This window comes from Ovis aries, chromosome 15 (assembly GCF_016772045.2).
Source record: "Ovis aries strain OAR_USU_Benz2616 breed Rambouillet chromosome 15, ARS-UI_Ramb_v3.0, whole genome shotgun sequence".
In the NCBI taxonomy this organism is placed as follows: Eukaryota; Metazoa; Chordata; class Mammalia; order Artiodactyla; family Bovidae; genus Ovis; species Ovis aries.
The window spans coordinates 35,539,960-35,563,788 of record NC_056068.1 but is presented as its reverse complement, the minus strand read 5'-3'; the positions used below and the strand labels follow the sequence as shown (position 1 = coordinate 35,563,788).

The 23,829-nt window shown below is 39.3% G+C and overlaps 1 protein-coding gene and 1 long non-coding RNA gene across 6 annotated transcripts in view; one reads left to right on the top strand and one right to left on the bottom strand.

Annotated features, from left to right (window-relative positions):
* The window catches only part of SOX6 (SRY-box transcription factor 6), a 720,275-nt gene extending 715,088 nt beyond the window's left edge, over positions 1-5,187 (bottom strand). For 3 of the 5 annotated variants that reach the window (XM_060399858.1, XM_060399833.1, XM_060399835.1), the window contains exon 1: positions 113-255. The gene's annotated coding sequence lies outside the window, so the exon portion shown is untranslated. Of the gene's footprint in view, positions 1-112; positions 256-280; positions 695-5,055 lie in introns of those variants that run through there. The other 2 variants (XM_060399843.1, XM_060399842.1) reach the window with 2 other exon arrangements.
* LOC132657869 (uncharacterized) lies at positions 8-4,919 on the top strand. Its single transcript, XR_009596624.1, has 2 exons — positions 8-2,541; positions 2,865-4,919. It is a non-coding gene; the product is annotated as an uncharacterized LOC132657869 (long non-coding RNA).
* Positions 5,188-23,829: the final 18,642 nt, after the last annotated feature.

Genomic DNA, 23,829 nt, shown 5'->3' with positions numbered 1-23,829 from the left:
ACCCGCCGGGGCTGGGCAGCCGTGGCTCCCGGCAACCCGCGCCCTCGCGGGGCTCCGCGCACTCAGTTCTTGTCCGACCCCAATCCCTCAGTCCCAGCTCAGTGAAACTAACCCTGAAGCTGCCCGGAAGGGCAAGAGCGGAAGGCGCTGGGGACCGGCGGCCGGGCCCGGGGTTCCAGCCCCTGCCCTCTCCTGCTCCCCAACAGGTAGCTCACAAATGGGCCGCGCGCTCTCGCTCTGCCTCCCTCGCTCTCTAGATCGCTCGCTCCGTCCCGGTTACCTGGGCGGGCTCCAGGATGGTACCGCACGGGAGGGCTCCTTGTGCGCTGCGCCGCGGGAGTAAATGGCATTAAAGAAAAAAGGGAAAGATACAAATAAAAAAAATTAAGGAAGGGGAGTCGTTGCTGGGTCAATTAGCTCAGCCTGGGGAGCAAGAGAGCAGAGCCCCCCAGCGCCGCGGCCGGCTAAGCCCGTTAACTCAAGTCTGCGGGGGTGTCCCGCCCGGAGCGGGGGAACGCTGACCCGCAGAAGTTTGCCGCCGGGGTGCCGGGAGGTGCGCGCAGAGCGGGGTGACTAGGGGCTTCCCCCTTGAAACAAGTGAAGGCGATGGTTAGTGCTGTCAATCTTGGCAATCAGTGTGAGCGGCCATGTCGTAAGTATTCAAAGCATTTCCCGTCGTGCAACATCAGAAAGTGAGTGGCCAGGGCATTGATCTGAGCGAGGGAGAGGAGGCAGGGCTCCCCTCCCAGACAACACAGGCAAGATGAGACAAGAGGCGAGGGAGGCAGCGAGCCAGGCAGGGAAGCTGGGAGGGAGGGGGAGGGCCGGGAGAAGAAGAAGGAGGGGAGAGCGGAGGCAAAGGAGAGAGAGCCGGAGAGAGAGAGGGCAGAGACCGGCGAGAGCGGAGGTTGGAATTGGAGAAAGCGCCTGAGAAGAGAGAGAGAAGCGACTAGTAGGAGAGAATTGGAAGGCGACAAAGAAGAGGGAGAGTTGAGGTCAGAGGGGAATGGTGACAAGTATTAGGTGGAGAGAAAACGGCTGAGGAGTAAAGGACTCCAGCAGTGCTATTAGGGCTGGAGTTGTTGGAAGGAGGAGTCTAGATGAAGGCAAACTGAAGAGGAGGAAAGGTAGACAACTGGGGAGAAAGAAGGGAGCAAACTGGAGAAAAGGAGGAAAGAAGGTGGGAGAGGAAATGCAGGGATGGTGGTCTGTGCTTTGAAAAAGTTATGTGAAGAGGATGAGGAATGGGCTAAATGTTAGGACGTACTGAGATATAGCACTGGACCACAGAAGTGAGTCATGGCAGAAACAGAGAAGAGAAAGAACAGGGGCTAAAGCAGACCAAGAAGAAGGAAAGGAAGGTGAATATGAGAATAAATAATAAGGATGAAGAGAAGTAATCAAAAGAGAGTGAAGAAAGAGATGCAGGAAGCAGAGATCATGGAAACATACAGGTTAACAGGATTTCAGTAAATAGAGGAAAAGGACCTTATTTTAAAAGATGGAGGAAGAGCAACTGAAAGAAAAAGGAATTGATACAGGAGATTCTTAACATATGTAGAGGGCCATATTCTGGAGGCCATGTGGAATATGGAGTTTATGGGTTAAAATTATTATGAATAACAAAACATGTACAAACTACCAAGGAAAAAATTGATTATACCTTTACAATGATAAGCTAAATAGTCCCACATTTATTATAGGGTTAAGTTTGTGTTACACAGAATTGGGTGGGTGATATATGTGTATTACCTCAACTTTGTAGAGGAAAAAATTTGGAGAAACAATTTCAAGATGGGTGGCTGGGAAGCTGTAAAAGATGAAGAGTTTCAGTCACCCGAGACAGCATTTTGCAAAAACATGTAAGTCAGATAGAGAAAATTATGTTTAACCACCCCCCCCCATAAAAAAAATCTACACAAATTAAAGATTCTCTTTGATGTGGGTGTGTAGGGTAGATAAAAGATTTGAAGGGTATAGGGTGGCCTAATGGAACAGAGACCTGGAATTTTATCTCAGTGCAAAAAAACCTGGGGGACTGGGAGGGGAGAGAATAATCATGATGTCAGGTAATAGAGATACAGAACAAAAGAAATAGATGAGAACACTAGCTTTGACAACAGCAGACACAGAGCTAACAAGCAGCCAGTGTGCACAAGGTGATGTTGGCCTGCCTTAAGCCAGGCCCAAAGAAATAGATCTGAGAAACTAAAGTTAGTGGAAAGTCCAAATTACATCAAGATTAAAAGCTAAGAGACGGGTTCTGACACGATCAGTGTAAACCTACAGAGATTTGTGGAAGTGAGGTCCTTGCTATGTAGAAATTGATATGAGAGGGCCACTTTGAGGCATTACATAAGCAGGGAATTTGTGAAAGAAGATAAGGACAGGAGAGAGGAGTTGGGAATTAGAGCTAGAAAAATAAAAAAGTTCATGTAATCTAAAGTTGCCAACTTGAGGAAGACCTTCACAGATCAAGTGATAAAAGATACAGAGGAGAAAACCTCATCTTTGTTCCACTAACTGAAGAAAATGGAGAAAGTAAGTAAACGCAGAAGAGGTACCAAGCTGAGATGTCTGTTAGTCATATGTTGGCTTCTTAAAGTATACTCCATGTTTGGTTTAATATAAACTCCAGACAAGAGAAGGAAAAGGATAGAAATAAGGGTCGGGATGAGCACCTAGGGTTGGTGGGACAGAAGGAATAGCCCCACTAATAGGAATAGCTCATCTCCTATCCCAGCTGGGAAAGATGATGCTTGAGGACTGGAAGCTTGAAGACTGCAAGTTAAAATGACTTGATGACTGTTGGCTGAGAGGACAACAGTCCCCAACCAGAAATCTTGTGTCCCTTTCACCCACAGAGACCTTCATGCCTGGAAAAATCTGCCTGGAGAGGCCAGAGCCTAGAAGCCAGTGAAAAGAATGCCTGGCACCTTTCCTGCCAGCTCCTTCACACCTGGTCCCAAAACTCCCAGAAGTGCTCCTTGACTCAGAGGCCCAACGGGCAAACCCAGACTGGTGTTTCTATACTAGACAAGAGTCAAATCTCTTCTGGGTTTTGATTTTGTCTTTGTTTTAGTTTGTTTTTGTGAATGAGTGTGGCCTGGCCCAGCTGTCCTTCCAAAGCCTCTCTCTGGCCCTGGAACTCAACTACAGGAGCAAAAATTCTCTGGAAATCTTATAAAGGGCAAATTGAATGACCCCTCCTAAATGCCTGCAGAGTTAAAGCAGAGAGAAGAGGGGATAATTTTAAGTCCCAAAGCCTGAATTCTCAGGGTAGAGCCACCGATAGAGGTGAAACATCCCAGACTGAAACGCTGGGGCCGACTTGGGTTTCTCAAAGTTGTGGTAAGTTTGGCTTTACAAGTACCAGCGTATGAGTTCTTTAAATCACCCAGCATTGGGAAATCTGGGGAATAAGACAGACTCCCCCGACCAGGTACAGGCTGTTGGCAGAAGGCCAAAAAAAAGGCGACATTATCAAGATCTCCGGCGTCCAAGGCCCTAACACTGGGCCGCGGTGGACCTTCGGAGGAGGAACGGCGAAATCCTCTTTAGATTTTATCTAATAAACTGATAACCAAAGTAGATTGATAAGGCGGAATCCCGAGCCAATCGCAACATTAATCCCTAAAGGAAAGAAACTAAAGTTTGGGGTCTTGATGCCGCACTTCAGGCTGTGCATGGGTTGACACGTGGCCCTCGGGGGCGGGAGTGAGCCCTAAGAGTTTCCTTTCAAGCCACAGGCGCTGCAGTACAGAGCAGGGGGCAAGGCAAAGAGCGCTGCAGAGGGTTGAAGTGCTGGACTCTCCACCTGGTCTGCACTGGCCTGCGGGCTCCAGGAAGTTCCGAAAGGAGCCCAGGACACCCAGGCACCGTGGCCAGATCCCGGCACACTAGGGCTCACTTTCCCTGGGGGTCGGAGCCCCGCGCTGCGCAAGAAGCCCGGCACCGAGCACCGGGAACCAGGGAGGGAAGGCGGGGCAAGCGGTGGGAGCAGACTTACCTGCCCGCAGCTATCGCTGCCTCCGAGCTGTCCGGGTGTCCCTGCGCACGACAACCAGCAAAGACAACTCGGCTTTGCTAAGTTTGGCCTCGCACCTCCAGAGAAGAGGCGCGAACCGGCAAATGAAAGGCGCGCTCGGTTCCTGGAGAGAGGTCCCCCTGAACTTGGGAAGGGGAGCGCAATGAATTCTGCTCGAGAAGTTAATATTTAAAGCACCCACGCAAAAATCAAAACGACTGTTAAAGACTCGTATTCTCGCCTTGAAAGTCTCCTTACACCAGCCGGGAGGACAATTCAGATCTACATGACTTCATCCTAAGGTTCTAACTTCTTTGAGGAAGGGCTTTATAGGTACTGTATAAATAGTACAAATATAAATGTCTTCCAAAACACGGAGAATGAGAACTTTTACTGAAACGAAGAATAAGTGAAAGAGTATAAAAAGCCAAAAAGGAAGAAGTTGGAAACTTTAATTACAGCCCAGAGAAAACTTTTAGCAATTGATTTCCTTAAACAGGAATAACAAACACACCAACGACTCCAGCAGCCCATCGCACTTCATTTAAGTTTGGTGTAACCAAATAACCCGAACTCCCAAATAACAGTGCCCTTGGGACTCTGCCTCAGAGGTCGGAACTCGTGTTTCAACAACAAAAGCAAAAAAGCAAACTGTGAATAATGCTCTGCGTTCTTTAAGACGTCACTTTGCAAAAGGACCAGGCATTGTCCCTGGACTTTAAATGGATAGAGAATAACATTAAATTTCATTTGAATCTGCGCATCATCATATTGGGAAGACCACAAGCGGTAGCGACAGTAGCAGCAGCAGCACCGCCACAAAGGAGGTGGGGAAAAGTGGTAAAAATGCATGAACTTTTTTCAAAGAAAAATAAAGATAAATCAAAAATAAGTTTTACAGACATGTCTTTCCTGGCTTAGGAAAGTTAATTTTTAAATGTTCTCCTGCTGTCTAAGGTGCAAAGCCGAGTCTAGGGGACTGCGTGGCTGGAATCTGCATGCTGATAAGAGAAGGCTGATGTACTTACAGTGACAGAGGGCAGGCTGCGGGAGAAAAGCTGTTTGTGTTAGCCTGCGAGCTACCCAGGGCTGCAGTGAGAGCAGAAGGGAGGAGTGGGAGTGCCAGTCTGCGTACACCTTCACCGCGTCTCATTACATCTGCCAGCCTCTCTCTCCCTCTCTCTTTCATTTCCACATTCCCTTTGTTCCTGAAAAAAAAATCTACACGTCACATCAGAGTCCCCAGATGCAGTCTACACCAAAGAAAAAAAATGAATAATTCAATCAAACTGTGCATAGTCTCTAAGGCAATAAATCTATTGCACTTAAAGAAACGAAGGGTAATTACCACCATGGAATTAGAATAAGGCCAAAGACCCGAGATGTCGTTAAGTCTCTGGGTAAACGCCCCGGTCAAATAAAGTTTCATTTATTTAATCCTTTTGACATCTCAAATGGAAAGTCAGAGAAAGATTTTAACTTGTTTTAGAAGGATATTCACTTATCTTTAAACACATTTTTAGAAGGGGGCGGGGGGGAAGAAGGGGAGAAAGCACCTCGGGTGTACTATCCTGCTGAAAAGGCTCCCAAAGGCAGCAGCACAGAGCGGGCACAAACATGAACCAAGACAATGTGTCCGTGGAGCCTGTCCAGGGTCAGTTTCTCTGCCACTCCACCCTCCTCCTCTCCTCTCTAATTAGACGAGGATCGAGGATCGCTCTCCACTCTCACCGGCCACCACCGAAGCTCGACTGAGAGCAGCTGGAATCTGGGAACACTACCTGCAGCACCAGAACCTAAGAAAAATCGCGATTCCCTGCCACCAACATCTCATGCCATCCCCATGCACCCCTCCAAGCCCGTAATCATCTACTTCTTCCATCTGCCTAAGAGAAACTGTAAAAGGGATTTCCACCCCCCCCCCCCCATGACTGAATGGAAGCTCTGTACTGTACCGACTTCTGGATTTGCCCTGGGTTGAGTTTAGGGAATGTCTGGAAAGAAAAAAGGGGGGGAGGAAAAAAGGAGGGGTGCAGCTCAAGCCTTATCCAAGTTACTCATAAAGCTTTTAGACAGGAAAGAGCCTACGGGAGAAACAGCTGGGATGCACACTGACTTGGAAATCTCAGTTCTAGGAACCGTGTCTTTTCATCCCGGAGGTAAGATTATGTGACTCTCGCACGTTTATCCTTTTGCTGTCTGTGTGTCTCTCTTACCCACCGGCAGGGACCTCTCCCAATCGGGTCAGCCAGCATGCACCCTAGAGAAGGACACAGCACGACATAAGGCTTTCTTTTCCAGGTCTCTCCACTCATAAATTGTGGGCGTCATTGAAACGAGATTAGCAAATCTTTTACCGCTGGCGACAGCCACCAGACCCTCTGTCCCTCTGCTGTTGCACCCTGGTCGCGGCATCTCGGGCTGCACAATGGTCCGGAAGACCTAGCCTGCCGGGTCGCCTATCCTGAGAGTTCAGGTGATGCAGGGAGAATCTCGGCGTCCCAAACGGGTTCCGCCGAGAGTTTCCACTCAATACCACCCCCCGCCGCCTCTGTGCGTGCGGTGGCACGCACCCACAGACACACATAGACACGTACACGTTTTGCCATTCTGGCCGAACTCTTCATCTAAACTCAAGTCTCTTTAACAGTCAATTCAGTCCGCTTGAGAGCAGCGGGAAAACTAGGATGATACGTGGATGAACCGCGAGGGTGCCAACCGTCTGGCTTGGCCGAGCTTTGTTTACGTGCCTAAGTCGCCACCTTGAGGTCGAGCCGAAGACTGCGCCCGGCTCCCGGCTGTTGAGACCAACCCGGCGGACACCGGCCCCTCAGTCTTGGCGAATGCCGTGGACCGCTCGAAAGAGAAGCAAAGGGAGGGCACCTCTCAAGCGGACGGTCTGAGCAAAGCAAGACCTGTCCTCTGAGACCCGGGTTGAGAGGAGTAAGGGCTAAAACTGCAGGTTAGCTGAAACCAATAGCAGGGAACCGAACGAAGGAGCACTCTCCCAGCAAAGTGCAAAACCCGGGACCAGTCTGCAGATGCAAGGCAGGCGCTTCTGCCCTGAAACTTCAAGCACTAACTCCCAGGGCAGTAGCAAAGGGTTGGAAGCAGCTTCGGAGAGGTGTAGCAGTAGCTCGGGTCCTGTCTGAGGACCAAGCTCCCTTTTGCGGCCACCTCGGCTCAGCTCGGACTTCGTACTCCCACGGGCTCCTCTCCCGCTTGTTGTCTACCCTCGGGGCCGGAAACAAAGGGATTCAACGACTCAGCTAGACCCGAGGTCACTTAGCAAGGGGATTCCAGGATAGAACTACATGAAGGAGAGGGATGTGTTCAGGCAACCTGGCCGTCTGCAGCGACGACTGGATACTTAACGCTATAGCCGCCCATTTCTCAGAAAAACAGTCCTTCTGATTGTCTAACAATGGATTAGGTAAAATAATAGTGATTGTTAATTATATCAGCGATTTCCAAGTTTCCCACCCATACCTCTATTGAAACCCTTTTTCCGCAAACCGTTCTTCCTGTATTCACGTCTTGCATTATAAGGATACCAGGCTTAAGAATACCCTAGCTAAATTCTGAAATAACTTGTGGTTGTTCTTTGTTGTGCCTGGACACTGCCTCCAAGGCATGGGGACGTCTGCAAGGCCACTGCAAGTCCCATCTCTTCTGTGAAATGTGCCCTAAAGCTGTCCTGGGAATTTCCCTGTTACTTGGGTACACAGACATTGTTTAATAGTAATGCTTTACAAAAGGAGAAGAATAATTTGATTTGTCTCCAGAAAAAGGACACTCAGGAACTATCTTGTGCTATATGAGGCTATAAATCACTCCTTGCTAATACCGACTGGGGCCTTTCAGTAGTTTGGTCAGAATAACAAGAACAGTAGTAGCAGCAGAAATACATTTTATAAAGAGAATCACAGCGACCTAATGCTGATGATGGACAACAGGAAATGTCTTTTCAAAGAAGAGAAGCAACAGGCCCCCAAGCCAGACCCAATTCTGCTGTTTCGTACCACAACCTAGCAAATTAACATTGGATTGCTCCTTCACTTGTGTGGAAAGCTGAGTGTTATGGAATACAGCATGGAATTTTCCCAGGGAATCCCAATTATAGAAACACCTGTGCTAAGTAATGCTATTTTGATCCACTATGAAAACCTTAAGTATGTAATAGCCCTCAAATCATCTCATTTCTTAGTCACATGGGGTGGGCCAACCTCATGCAAGAAATGCCCAGAGCTTTATCTCAGGGGGCTTTGCCTTGGTTTTACCATACATAATCCTGACAGTTCATCTCTTAAATGGAAGGGATATATACATGAAGTCTACTGTAACTGGCAGAAACTAAGCCTGGATATAAACCTCACAAAGAAAAATAGAATGAAAGGCCAATGACTACAAAACTGGAACACATGGCACATGTGCAGTCAGGCACCAATTCCATGATCTTTAAATCAAATCCTAATAACATAGGAGAAGTTGTCACTGTTCTGTATATACCTTTCATTTTACTACAGAGTATCAATAGCAAAATATAGTGAAACAAAGCCACCATAAAAAGGAATGTGGTAGAAACCAAAAAATTATAAACCTCTATCAATTCCCCCAAAATACACATCAGACCTAATATTTTAAAATGCCAAACCTAATATTTTTGAAATGCTATATGAAAAAAATTATTTATTAAAGTAATAACTTTTATAGCTTAAGGCTGCCAAAACTAATATCACTAAAACATCCATATGAAAAGTGAAATATTTATCAGTTATCCAAATGTTTGTCTCATAAAGATACATAGAATTGTTTTTCTAACTAAAAGTGATCTAGATAATTATATAGGTAGGGATGAAAATTATAAAAATCACAAAGAGGAAAAAATATGATAGAGAGTAATCATATGATAAAGAATAATGATAGAATAAATCAAACACAGAAATAAATTTATTCACTAAAATTCAACATATCCCATATGATAGCATCCTTCTAAGGTAACATGTCACCTTTTCATCATCAGGTAATATTATTAAAGCATTTACATTCCTTCATATGTGCCACTCTCTACTTAAAGAAACATTTACCTCTTCCCAAATCTGAGGTTTACAATTCACTAAGGTGACTACCACTCTATTCATTACGCATTTAGCCATACTAGAAACATCTGATAAATCATACAGATCCATTCCAATGCCTAATAAAAGACAAGCAAAGGACACAAAAATAATGCTGTAAAATTGCTCACTGATAAATATCAAATAACAAAACAATTTGCTAATATTACTAGTCTCCAAAAGTTTGATCATTTACCTTAGAAATTTTATGATTTCTATATGTATTAGCATTGTTTTAAAAGGCTGAATTTGCCTAAATTATGTAATTTTCTAAAATTTGTTATTTAGAAATCTTTCTTTCAAATCCCAGATTGCTGATTTTACTATTTCTAAATAGAGGATTTCTGTGTGTGTGTGCATTTTTAAATATCACAGTTATGTTGAAGACTTTTGCTGTTTTATACATTTTTAATTCACAAATTAAATATTTATTGAGTGTCTAATATGTGCAAAGCAAATAATTAAAAAGTGCGTTAACTGAGGATCTATCTTTTGCACTTTTCTAATTTAATAAATGTTAGTTAAAAGCCTTTTGTACATATATTGAAAACATTTTTTACCACATGTCAGCAGAAACATTCTGTTCAATATAAGTACATTTGATAGTTACACATGATGTTGGTTCGTTTTATTTGGCATATACTATTTAAACTACCTCAGACATTTTTATAAACCGACAAGCTATCACATTTCTAAAAGCTTATCTAACTTATCAAAAGATATATCTTTTAAAAGCTTTATTTAGAAACAGAATATATAGTTATAAACCAATTCCAAATAACATATTTTATATATTTTAATTTTAAATGAGTCCTAAAAGAAACTTCATAACTTCAAATTGATCTGTAATTGCTATGCAAAATTATTCTATAACTTTCTATGTTTTATATCTCTAACATGTAGCATAATTGTATATATAAGATAAAGATATTATCTATCAAAAGGCAAGCAAATGAAAGTTAAAATATAATTCAGTGTTCCAAGTATCTGGATGTTTACTATTACTGAAATAACTCATTGGATTTTATTGAATTTTTAAGTTTTCATCAAGATGTTTTGCATGAGGCTTGAAGGTTTTGTTTTTAAAGTGAGGGGACGGGAACAGACAACAATATTGAGAATATGCAACAATGATCATCCTCATGTTAATTCATGTCTGTTTAAGACAATAATGAGAGAAAAGCTTCACTTATTCATACTTAAAGTTCTAGAATAGAAGGTTTCTGGAGAAAACATTTAAACTCAAGAGCTCAACACAAAACCTCTTTTAATTATATTCAATATGTTATCAACCCACTTTCAAAGTTGATGAAGTTTAGTATTAAACTGAATATTAAGCAAATAAGTGTTAACTATGTTCACTAGAATTAGCATATTTCAGATTATAGTTTATAAATTTTTAAGAGCATCAGCATCATGATATGGTTACCATAGAAACTGCAATAATATGTCATTTTGATTAATTTTATATGCAGTGATAAGGCCTAGTTCTACATCACTTCAATATAAGTTTGAAAAGCAATATAAGTAGTGAGTAGTGAGTTTCCAATTTATACTAGTTTAGAAACTAATAAAGTACAAACCTTTTAAAAAAGAAAAATCCACAATGCATTCTAATAGCCTGAAAGGATAGCAGTTTAGATAAGGTTATAAGATATTTTAAAATGGATACATTCTGAAAGAAAAAGTTTCAGTAATAATCAGCTACTTCTCTTAGTATTCCATATTCTTGCTACTTAGGTTTATTTATGGATAACAAAAATTATTGATTACTACATGTTACTTAATTATTAAATTATGAATGTTCTTTCTGTTCTCAAGAGATAGGTGCATTTGCTTTTACGTTATAAATTAAAAACGACTAGAGCAGAATTTTAATATTTTTAAAGTAATTGTTACAAGAGATCCCTTTGATTTAGAAGTAAGACACAATGTATTATTGCAAAAGTTTTATTATATCACTGCCAGAAATATTCCATTGACATTAATGGCTTGATTATTGGAACAGAAAAAAAACTATAAATAAAGAATGCCTTTTATAAAGAATAAATATGGCAAGAGATTTGGAGCTCTAAATTATCTGCTCATTGGCTAACAAATATCTTTTCCTTGTATTTTCTATCATTGCACATTTCGAAATGGAATATGCCCAAGAGAACTCTGAAAATAATTTGAAAAGGCACACTATATTTAAATCTATATTTATTATGCATCTTTTTTAGGGATAATATAGCCTGTGTTGCTAATAATTTCAATGAATTTCTACAAGGCAATGTCCTCAAACTAGCTAAAAAATATTATATTCTTAAAAGTGATTTTTTAGAAAATAAATGAAGGCAGTATGTGTATATTTTTTTTAAATGATAAAGAAACAATTCAAGGAAGAAAAGATAAACATATACAACTTATTTTTCTTGATAGGATTAAGAGGATTGCAAAGAAGCTTTTAAATCCCCAGTTTTCCTGACAATTAACAATGAAAAACAGATGTTTACAAAGCTGTTTCATATGCTGTCTTTAAAGGCAATAAAAGATGGTTTGTGGATAGTAAGAACGAAGAGCCAGATAACTGCTTGCCGGGTGTATATTTAAAAAGCATTTTCATTGGCTCAGTTATTGTTAATAGTGAAAGAAAACACTTTGTGCTGCACATACTGTATGACTATGACTATAGAAAACTGCCTTCACAAAGTCCTCAAAAACTCTTAAGATGTAATTTACAAAGATAATAATAACACAGAATTATTTCACTTCTCTGAATGCTACACATTTGCATACCAGGACTGTGTACAATGTACTCATAATGCACATTCATAATAACAAGGACTTCTTAACACTATAACTACAGCATAAGATCTGTGCGTTAGCCAGTCTATCCTACCAAGTTTTACTTATTGGTATGAAAGTGTTAGTCTAAGTAAGCCAGGTGTTAGCTGTCTACACAAGGGAAGAGCAACCTATTAACCACTACATCACCATTGTGAGAAAATCCAGTGATAAAACTAAAAACCATGTGACCCTGCAAGGCAATAACAGCATTATCCAGCAGTTTATTGAAAGATGTCAAATGAATGTTTCAAGTTATATGTCAAAATCATGGGCCTATACTACAAAAAAAAAAAAACCCACAAAATATAACTACTGTATAATGTTTGATTTTTATATATTATTATTTCTAGAAACAAGCACCAAGCTAGGTACTTTTTTAAATGTTTAATTTTTAAAATATTAGTTTGGGTATTACTATTTAGTTAAAACAACCTTAATAATAAGTCTTCTTCATGAAGCATTTGTCTCCTGCCTTCAGCATAGTAAATATATATTTGGTATGCACTACAAACACTGGACTTTTCAGGTTGCTCAGTGATAAAGAATCCACCTGTTAATGCAGGAGATGTGGGTTTGATCCCTGGTTTGGGAAGATCCCCTGGAAAAGGAAATGGCAACCTCTCCCAGTATTCTTGCCTGGAAAATTCCATGGACACAGGAGCTTGGAGGACTACAGTCTATGGGGTCACAAAGAGTCAGACACAATTGAGCAACTGAGCATGCATGAGCATGCAATGCACAGATACTTGAGATAAATTCAAATTGTGGTTATTGTCCATGTTGTTTCTTGTTCATTTTCAACAGAGAATAAATATAACTTAACAAATAATAGAAATATAGTGTTTCTATTGCCCATATGTGTTATTTTATAAATTTACTTCTGACATTTTCTAATCAGTCAAAATGGAAAATATATTTTTGGAACAAAGAAAAATGACAGGCATAATATTACAGTAGTTACAATATGTAAGACTACTTGAATGACAAAAACTGAGCAAAAATATATAATGAGAAAAAATCCTGAATTATTAAAATATTTACATTTATAATTAAAATTTTGTTTAATATGAAAAATACAACAGAAGATAATTACTTATCCTTAAAATTGTATTAAATATTTGGTAACCCATAGGGATTTATTTATGTGAATATTATTAAAATTGAATGTATTTTACTATGAAGCTTGAGTTATCTTCCAGATATAATAAATATGAAATACATTCATGTATTTGACTTTATTCAATTAAAAAATTTTTAATGTAAGTTGATTATTTACATGAACACTACAACTTGAATTAGGTCTATGATACTTAAACACAGGAAACAAAGAAACTACTTGAACTAGCAACATTTTGGTCCTTGAAATTATTATGGTTAGTTTAAAGATTGTTAAAATCATCAACAGACTTATATTACCTAACCTACTCTTAAAACTCAGGTTTAACATACTATACAATAGGGAGAAAACTATTAAATGATTTCAGTGTTCAAAATCAATACTAGTGCAAAATCTCTTATCTGTTTTAAATGTATGAGATTCCATTGTTTTTGCTTACATTTTGTTTTCAAAGTATTTTTAGAATAACATTTTATCCATTAATGTTTAAGAAACAATTTTGTAAAATCATTAAGAGACCATTTTGTCACTGATATTTCCTTATGAGCATATATTATCTGTCTGGGTATAATAGACAAAATTGCAATGACTTCCTGGGTGGCAGGAAGTGGAATACACTGTAATCATCAGCAGTGAAAAACTATTGCAAGATATGCTCAAATTTTTCACCAAAATAAAGTAATTACATTTAATATCAGTAAAACTGTATACATATGTATGTGGGATAGGTGATCAATATAATTGTTTTAGTTTTTAATCTTTTGACTCAGAATGTCAGCAATTTCGTGTTTTTTCCAAATACAAGAATAGGAAAATCAAGTACCAACCCACCTTTCCTGGAATAAGGACATATTGGTCTGATCCAGAGAATATGTTACAGAGCTTGCTCGTTTCTTATAAATTCCATTAACCTTTTCTTGCCTTAATTTTATTTGAGCCACCTCAGTCACCACTTTCTGCATAGTTATTTAATATACTATTTCCCTTTTATCATTTGAGAAATCAGAGCACCTGAAATGTGAACTTTTTCATTCTGCTTTCATCTGTGTGACTATATTTGGAAGAGCATACAATCTAAATTTTTTTTCTACCAACATGTACAATATTTCACCTTGGAAACTCTAATAACGAATGTCCCATAGTTAGCAAACTTGTTTTTCTTCTGTTTGCAATTTACACACAGAGTTATACAACAGCCAATATTCTACAGCTTTACAGTTACATACGGAGTGCTCAAGTACTGCTTACAATTATTTTAGAGTGCCCTTAAATAAACAAAAAATCCTAAAATGAAAGAACTAAGAACCATTTATCTGAGCTACATCCAGCATGCAAGGCCTGGGTGCTAACATCAAAGAAGAGTAAGAAAAAAGAATCATGGTCTCTGGATTCCATTATCTCACAGTTGACAATCATGACAAGTCATTCAACAGATGTATTGAAAGATACATCAGATACATTGAAATGAACAGTTGTTCATATGTCACAAAAAGTAAATACAACCTACAATTAGTGGGAATAATATCTCAATTTTCCAGACAATATAGAGCTGTATACAAAAATGACCTAGAGAACAAATTGTCTTAATATTACAGTTTTTTGTTTATTATGTATAGACAGACACTATCCCAACAAGATACCTGCATACAATTTAATAAATCAGTTTCTAAAATAATTTATACAAATTATTCAACTGCAGAATTTTTTCAGATTACCAAGTTTCTAGTACCCTTTAACACATCTATTAATAATCCTTCATTCTAAGTCATTTCGACAACCCAATTATTCAGTTCAGTTCAGTTCAGTCACTCAGTCATGTCCGATTCTTTGCGACCCCATGAATCGCAGGCACGCCAGGCCTCCCTGTCCATCACTTCTACCTATACAGAAAATAAAAGTATCTTTCCATAGCAGACATCCTAAGAATACCTATACACAGAAATTCCAATGAAATACAATAAGAAAGAAAGTCAGAACTCTTCACACTTATTTTAAACCTGTGTGAAATCATATGAGATGACTCTTTTTTTGTCCAGGACCTGATTTCTTTTAGGACCTAACAATATACATGTTTTCATTTGTTTATGACAATCACTGAAAGGAGCATTGCTAGATCATCTTATACATAATTTTTTGTTAAAGTAATGCTTTAAAAGTGTAAAAAAATAGAATTTTACTTAAAAGCTTATATTATAAAACAATGGATCTCTGTCACAACATTCCTCATCCCATTTGCAAGACCCAAAGACAATCACTTTCAAGTCTTTATGTATTCAGATCGTTTAGTATTTAACTGCACATTTCTAACTAATGTGCTTATAACTATATTTAAGCCTTGTACATAAACTACTTTTTAGTTTAAAACTTAATCATTCTTTATCATCTTATTTTGGCAGGTGAATATTTAATTCTTAGGTATCATTTCTCCCATCCTCCCAACATAAATAATTATGTAACAACTCACTGACTTTAAATCAAGCCAAGGCTTATATTATCACACAAAGTAAATCTTGTTTATGACTGAGCCAAGTAGTATACTAGAAATAAATGTCATTTCTTTTATATATCTTTGTTCTTCCTTATTAAAAGCCTATTTACAGTAATTCACCTAGTTTTATGGAACTATTATCACTTTTTCCCACATGTTTTCATCCATAAGTATTATTTTTCCAAATTGTCAAATATATCAAGTTAACATTTTTCTTGGAAACTAGTGGTTAATTTTATGTATTGACTTTCCTGGGCCACAGTGTCCAGATAATTGCTTGAACATTTTTCTAGGTGCTTCTATGACCGTGTTTTGGAATGAGATGAGCTGGTTGGATGGCATCATTGACTCAGTTGATGTGAGTTTGAGAAAATGAAGGACAGAAGCTTGCAGAAGCCTGGCTTGCTGCAGTCCATGGGATTGCAATGAGCTGGACACGACTGGGAAACTGAACAACAAACTTTGAGTGAAGCAAATTGCCCCCCATTATGTGGGTAAGCCTCATCCAACGTGCTGAAGACCTGAACAGAACAAAAAGACTGACCCTCCTATAAGTAACAGAGACGTCTCCTGAAGACAGACTTCAGACTTGAACTAGAACGTCAGCCTTTCTGGGTCTCCAACTTAATGGCCTTTGGACTAGAATCGTAGCATCAGCCTCATGGGTCTCCAGCCTGCCAGCCCATCCTGCACATTTTCAGCCTCTGTAATTGTGTAAGTTAATTCATTATAATAAATCTCTTTCTGTATTTATACACTTCCTGTTGGTTCTATTTCTCCGGAGAACCCTGAATAATACAGAAATTCTGTCTTTCAGCTCAAATTCAGACTGATAGGCTCTCTATGCCTTTACATAAGTCATCCTTGTATTTGCCTTTATGCTTTCTTGTGTTGGGCTCCTAATTTTCCTTTTTATTGGTATACTTATTTTATTAAAGCACATTCTCTAGTAACTTCTTTAACAAAAAGGATACACAAGAAGTAAATTTAAGTTGTTGCATATCTGAAAATCTATCTCTCATTCAGTTAATAGTTTGATTATCTACAGAATTCGAAGTTGAAATCATTTTCGCTCAGAATTTTGTAAGCATTGCTCCAATGTACCCTAGACATCAGTGTTAATATTGAAATGTCTGCTTCATTATTCTACATGACCTATTTTTTTTCCTCTCTGGAAGCTTTTGTAATCATATCTATATCTTTATTGACTGAAAATTTTACAATAATGTACCTTGGTGTGGTTCATTGTCCTGGGCAATCAGATGTCCTTTCAGTCTGAAAAATTCATGACCTTGAATTCTAGACACTTTTCTTGTATTATTTCTTTTTCTACTCTACTCCATTTTGCATCCTCTCTTTCTGGAATGGCTATCAGTCAGATGCTGGAACTTCTAAAATGATTGCCTAAAGTGCTCACTTTTCTTTGCTTGTCATTCTACTTTCTAGTGCTTCTGAGAAAGCTTTCTTCCCCTAAATGAAAGGACAGAGCTTCCTGACAAACAGATCTTTTGTCACTTCACCTCCTAGCTTTCTATTTTTAAATGTGGCTGTGATACCTAGAGTGGCAAAAAACCATCTAATAATAATAAGACAATACATACAAAGATGAAAAAGTAATTCAAAAATTCATAGTACTCCATAAATATTTATAAAATGAATAAATGTTCATTGAATAAGGAGAAAGGCAGGGCAAAAGAATAGAAAGACTCTAAGACTTTAGCAACATCACTGCACTTCTATGAAAGCCCTAAATCTCAAGCTCCAGACATTATTATATGAAATAAGTAACTTCTTTCACTGCTTAAGACACTATAACCAAAAACATCCCTTGCTATTACAAACCTACAATAAGTGTTCAATTAGATGTGAATAGTATTAGTCTTATTCTAGATGTCATTACTTTAGGTCTATTATTAGTCTCATTTTATATGTCCAATAATCTAAATTTCATAATACAGCTGTCTTCTCTGAGTTCTTCACATATCTCTAAAATTATAAAGCCTGGAACTGGACACTATTTCTAGAAAAAGATTGATTTGTGGTTTCACAAAATGTCACAATAGAAAGATCTAATTCCTTTTTTTAAGATTTTAGTCATTTTTTAAATTATTTATTCATTTATTTGGCTATGATGGGTCTTAGTCACCACATGGGGGACCCAGGATCTTCTCTGCAGCCTTCTGGTTCTTTTTTTCTTTTTCAGTTGTGGCATGTGGGATCTAGTTCCCCCACCAGGGATTGAACCTGGGCCCCTGTTTTGGAAGCACAGAGTCTTAGCCACTGGAGAAACCAGAAGTCCCCGTCACTCATTCTTTCTTATGCAATATTCTTATTTACACTGACTCACACCTAACTTTTGTTTAGCAACTAAGTTACTTTGATGGTCATGCTTAGCTTACTATATTCTGATATCTGGATAATTTTCTTTTCAAATTTATCTTATTAAATTTTTAAAATAATAAGCATGATAATATTCAATAAAACTAATGGGATAATACTGAGATCATTGGGGGAAAGTTAATAAAACAAAACTTATCATTCTCACCTCCCTGAGATTCAGTTGAGATCAGTCAATCAGTCGTGTCCGACTCTTTGCGACCCCATGAATTGCAGCACGCCAGGCCTCCCTGTCCATCACCAACTCCTGGAGTTCACTCAGACTCATGTCCATCGAGTCAGTGATGCCATCCAGCCATCTCATCCTCTGTCGTCCCCTTCTCCTCCTGCCCCCAATCCCTCCCAGCATCAGAGTCTTTTCCAATGAGTCAACTCTTCTCATGAGGTGGCCAAAGTACTGCAGCTTCAGCTTTAGCATCATTCCTTCCAAAGAAATCCCAGGGCTGATCTCCTTCAGAATGGACTGGTTGGATCTCCTTGCAGTCCAAGGGGCTCTCAGTCTTCTCCAACACCACACTTCAAAAGCATCAATTCTTCAATGCTCAGTTTTCTTCACAGTCCAACTCTCACATCCATACATGACCACAGGAAAAACCATAGCCTTGGATAGATGGACCTTAGTTGGCGAAGTAATGTCTCTGCTTTTGAATATGCTATCTAGGTTGGTCATAACTTTTCTTCTAAGGAGAAAGCGTCTTTTAGTTTCATGGCTGCAGTCACCATCTGCAGTGATTTTGGAGCCCCCCAAAATAAAGTCTGACACTGTTTCCACTGTTTCGCCATCTATTTCCCATGAAGTGATGGGACCGGATGCCATGATCTTAGTTTTCTGAATGTTGAGCTTTAAGCCAACTTTTTCACTCTCCACTTTCACTTTCATCAGGAGGCTTTTTAGTTCCTCTTCACTTTCTGCTATAAGAGTGGTGTCATCTGCATATCTGAGGTTATTTATATTTCTCCCGGCAATCTTGATTCCAGCTTAGATTAATAATTTCTATATTTTTTTTTCATTTCTTCATGTTTGTTCAAACATATACACATATATGTATATTGAATATATATTCTATAGTTGTTAGAAAAATTGGAGAATGCTATATACATTACAGAGAAGGCAATGGCACCCCACTCAAATACTCTTGCCTGGAAAATCCCTTGGACGGAGGAGTCTGGCAGGCTGCAGTCCATGGGGTCGCTAAGAGTTGGGCATGACTGAGTGACTTCACTTTCACTTTTCACTTTCATGCATTGGAGAAGGAAATGGCAACCCACTCCAGTATTCTTGCCTAGAGAATCCCAGGGACAAAGGAGCCTAGTGGGCTGCTGTCTATGGGGTCGCACAGAGTCAGACACGACTGAAGCGACTTAGCAGCAGCAACAGCAGCATATACATTACTTTCCAATTTGCTTTCACAACAGTGCATAGACGTTCCTTCAGATTTCTGTTAATAGCTGCATATAGTATACCTAGATATACTATAATTATTTATAACTATATGCCTATTAATGAGCATACAAATTATTTCAAAATTTTAATACCAAAAAGTGTTGCAATAAATATCCTTTATATTGTTGCTTTTGTTGCTGTTAAATTTACGAAAGTGAATTGTCAGTTTTAAAAAAATTGTATATTTTATACCAAAAGATACTATCTGATAACTTTCAAAAAAGTTGTCAGAATTCACTCTCCCATTAGCAGCATATAAGAATGCTCATTTCCCCTCATCTTCTTCAGCATTAGATAGTCTCTTTTTTCTATTTCTGTCAATCTGATGACAAATAGTATATCACTGATATTTAATTTCATTTCTCTGATTATCTTTTTATGTATTTATTGACTATGTATGGAATTTTCCTGGCAAGAATACTGGAGTGGGTAGCCATTCCCTTCTTCAGGAGATCTTCCTGATCCAGGAATTGAACCCTGTTTGAAGAATCATTGCAGACAGATTCTTTACCATCTGAAGCCCATATTTTCTCTTCTGTAAACTGACTCTTTGAATCCTGTGACACACGATGCCAACTGTCTACTCATTATAAGTCACTCTCACCTTGCAAAAAGAAAACTATTTTTCAATATTTGAACCTATGTGAATCATATGCATATCTTTAGTACTAACTGATGAATATTGATTAGTCTAAGATAATTCACTCCTTCTTCACTCATTTATTCATTCTATATATATTTACTGGGCTTCCCTGGTGGCTCAGCAGTAAAAGAATCCATCTGCCAATGCAGGAGATGCAAGAGACACAGGTTCCATCCCTGGGTCAGTAAGATTCCCTGGAGGAGAGTATGCCAAGCCACTGCATTATTCTTGCCTGGATAATCCCATGGACAGAGGAGCCTGGTGAGCTACAGCCCTCAGGGTCACAAAGAATTGGACAGGACTGAAACAACTGAGCACACGCTCACACATATATATTTATTGAGCCCCCACTGCATGCCACAATGAACAGAGTCCTTCCTTGCCCTCGTAGAATTTATATTCTAGGGTGAAAATGAATGCAAGCCAATAAATAAACATATTACATCTCAGGAGATAGCAAGAGGTATTTTTTTAAAAAGCAGGATAAGGCTACTTTCCAGGGATAAGTATAAGGGTGGCTAACATTTTATACAGGCTGGTCAAGAAAGCACTCTTTTTCTTTTCCTTCCACATTTTAAAATTTATTTTTAATTGGTGGATAGTTGCTTTACAATGTTGTGTTGGTTTCTGACATACATTGACATTAATCAGCCATAGATATATATATAACCCCTCCCTCTTGAGTCTCCCTCCCACCTCTCATCCCATCCCACTCTTCAAAGTTGTCACAGAGCACCAGGTTGAGTCCCCTGCATTGTACAGCAAATTCCCACTGGCTATCTACTTTGCATATGATAATGTATCTTTCAATGCTACTCTCTCAATTAGTCCCACCCTCTCCTTACACTACTGTGACAATAAGTCTGTTCTCTGTGTCTAAGTCTCCATTGCTGCACTACAAATAGGTACCAGTACCATTTTCCTAGATTCAATATATATGCATTAATATACAATACTTGCTTTTTCTCTTTCTGACTTATTTCCCTCTGAATAATAGGCTCTAGGCATCCACTCATTAGAACTGACTCAAATTCATTCCTTTTCATGACTGAGTAATATTCCATTGTATATATGTACCACAACTGTTTCATTCATTCATCTATTGATGTATATCTATGTTGCTTCTATGTCCTGGCTATTATAAATAGTGCTGCAATGAACATTGGGGTACATGAGTCTTTTAGAATTGTGGTTTTCTAAGAGTATAAGCCTAACAGAGGAATTGCTGGGTCATATGGAAGGATACTGAAAGAGAAACTCCCCAGGTCGGTAAGTGCCCAATATGCTACTGGAGATCAGTGGAGAAATAACTCCAGAAAGAATGAAGGGATGGAGCCAAAGCAAAAGCAATACCCAGTTGTGGATGTGACTGGTGATAGAAGCAAGGTCCAATGCTGTAAAGAGCAATATTGCATAGGAACTTGTAATGTTAGGTCCATGAATCAAGGCAAATTGGAAGTGTCAAACAGGAGATGGCAAGAGTTAACATCGACATTCTACGAATCAGAGAACTAAAATGGACTGGAATGGGTGAATTTAACTCAGATGACCATTATATCTACTACTGTGAGCAAAATCCCTTAGAAGAAATGGAGTAGCCATCATGGTTAACAAACGACTCTGAAATGCAGTACTTGGATGCAATCTCAAAAACGACAGAATGATCTCTGTTCCTTTCCAAGGGAAACCATTCAATATCACAGTAATCCAAGCCTATGTCCCAATCAGTAATGCTGAAGAAGCTGAAGGTGAATGGTTCTATGAAGACCTACAAGACCTTTTAGAACCAACACCCAAATAAGATGTCCTTTTCATTATAGGGGACTGGAATGCAAAAGTAGGAAGTCAAGAAACACCTGGCAAATTTGGCCCTGGAGTACGGAATGAAGCAGGGAAAAGGCTAACAGAGTTTTGCCAAGAGAATGCACTGGTCATAGCAAACACCCTCTTCCAACAATACAAGAGAAGACTCTACACATGGACATCACCAGATGGTCAACACCAAAATCAGATGGATTATATTCTTTGCAGCCAAAGATGGAGAAGCTCTATACAGTCAGCAAAAACAAGACCAGGAGCTGACTGTGGCTCAGATCATGAACTCCTTATTACCAAATTCAGACTTAAACTGAAGAAAGTAGGGAAAACCACTAGACCATTCAGGTACGACCTAAATCAAATCCCGTATGATTATACAGTGGAAGTGAGAAATAGATTTAAGGGACTAGATCTGATAGAGTGCCTGATGAACTATGGACTGAGGTTCGTGACATTGTACAGGAGACAGGGATCAAGACCATCCTCATTGAAAAGAAATGCAAAAAAGCAAAATGGCTGTCTGGGGAGGCCTTACAAATAGCTGCAAAAAGAAGAGACTTGAAAAGCAAAGGAGAAAAGGAAAGACATAAGCATCTGAATGCAGAGTTCCAAAGAATACCAAGGAGAGATAAGAAAGCCTTCCTCAGTGATCAATGCAAAGAAATAGAGGAAAACAACAGCATGGGAAAGACTAGAGAGCTCTTCAAGAAAATTAGAAATACCAAGGGAACATTTCATGCAAAGATGGGCTCGATAAAGGACAGAAATGGTCTGGACCTAACAGAAGCCGAAGATATCAAGAAGAGGCGGCAAGAATACACAGAAGAACTGTACAAAAAAGAACTTCATGACCCAGATAATCACGATGGTGTGATCACTCACCTAGAGCCAGAAATCCTGGAATGTGAAGTCAAGTGGACGTTAGAAAGCATCATTACGAACAAAGCTAGTGGAGGTGATGGAATTCCAGTTGAGCTGTTTCAAATCCTGAAAGATGATGCTGTGAAAGTGCTGCACTCGATATGCCAGCAAATTTGGAAAACCCAGCAGTGGGCACAGGACTGGAAAAGGTCAGTTTTCATTCCAATCCCCAAGAAAGACAATGCCAAAGAATGCTCAAACTACTGCACAGTTGCACTCATCTCAATGCTAGTAAAGTAATGCTCAAAATTCTCCAAGCCAGGCTTCAGCAATACGTGAACCGTGAACTTCCAGATGTTCAAGCTGGTTGTAGAAAAGGCAGAGGAACCAGAGATCAAATTGCCAACATCCACTGGATCATGGAAAAGCAAGAGTTTCAGAAAAACATCTATTTCTGCTTTATTGACTATGCCAAAGCCTTTGACTATGTGTATCACAATAAACTGTGGAAAATTCTGAAAGAGATGGGAATACCAGACCACCTGATCTGCCTCTTGAGAAACCTATATGAAGGTCAGGAAGCAATAGTTAGAACTGAACATGGAACAACAGACTGGTTCCAAATAGGAAAAGGAGTACATCAAGGCTGTATATTGTCACCCTGCTTATTTAGCTTATATGCAGAGTACATCATGAGAAACGCTGGACTGGAAGAAGCACAAGCTGGAATCATGTTTGCCGGGAGAAATAGCAAAACCTCAGATATGCAGATGACACCACTCTGATGGCAGAAAGTGAAGAGGAACTAAAAAGCCTCTTGATGAAAGTGAAAGTGGAGAGTGAAAAAGTTGGCTTAAAGCTCAACATTCAGAAAACTAAGATCATGGCATCTGGTCCCATCACTTCACGGGGAATAGATGGGGAAAGAGTGGAAACAGTGTCAGACTTTATTTTGGGGGGCTCCAAAATCACTGCAGATGGTGATTGCAGCCATGAAATTAAAGGACGCTTACTCCTTGGAAGGAAAGTTATGACCAACTTAGATAGCATATCCAAAAGCAGAGACATTACTTTGCCGACTAAGGTCT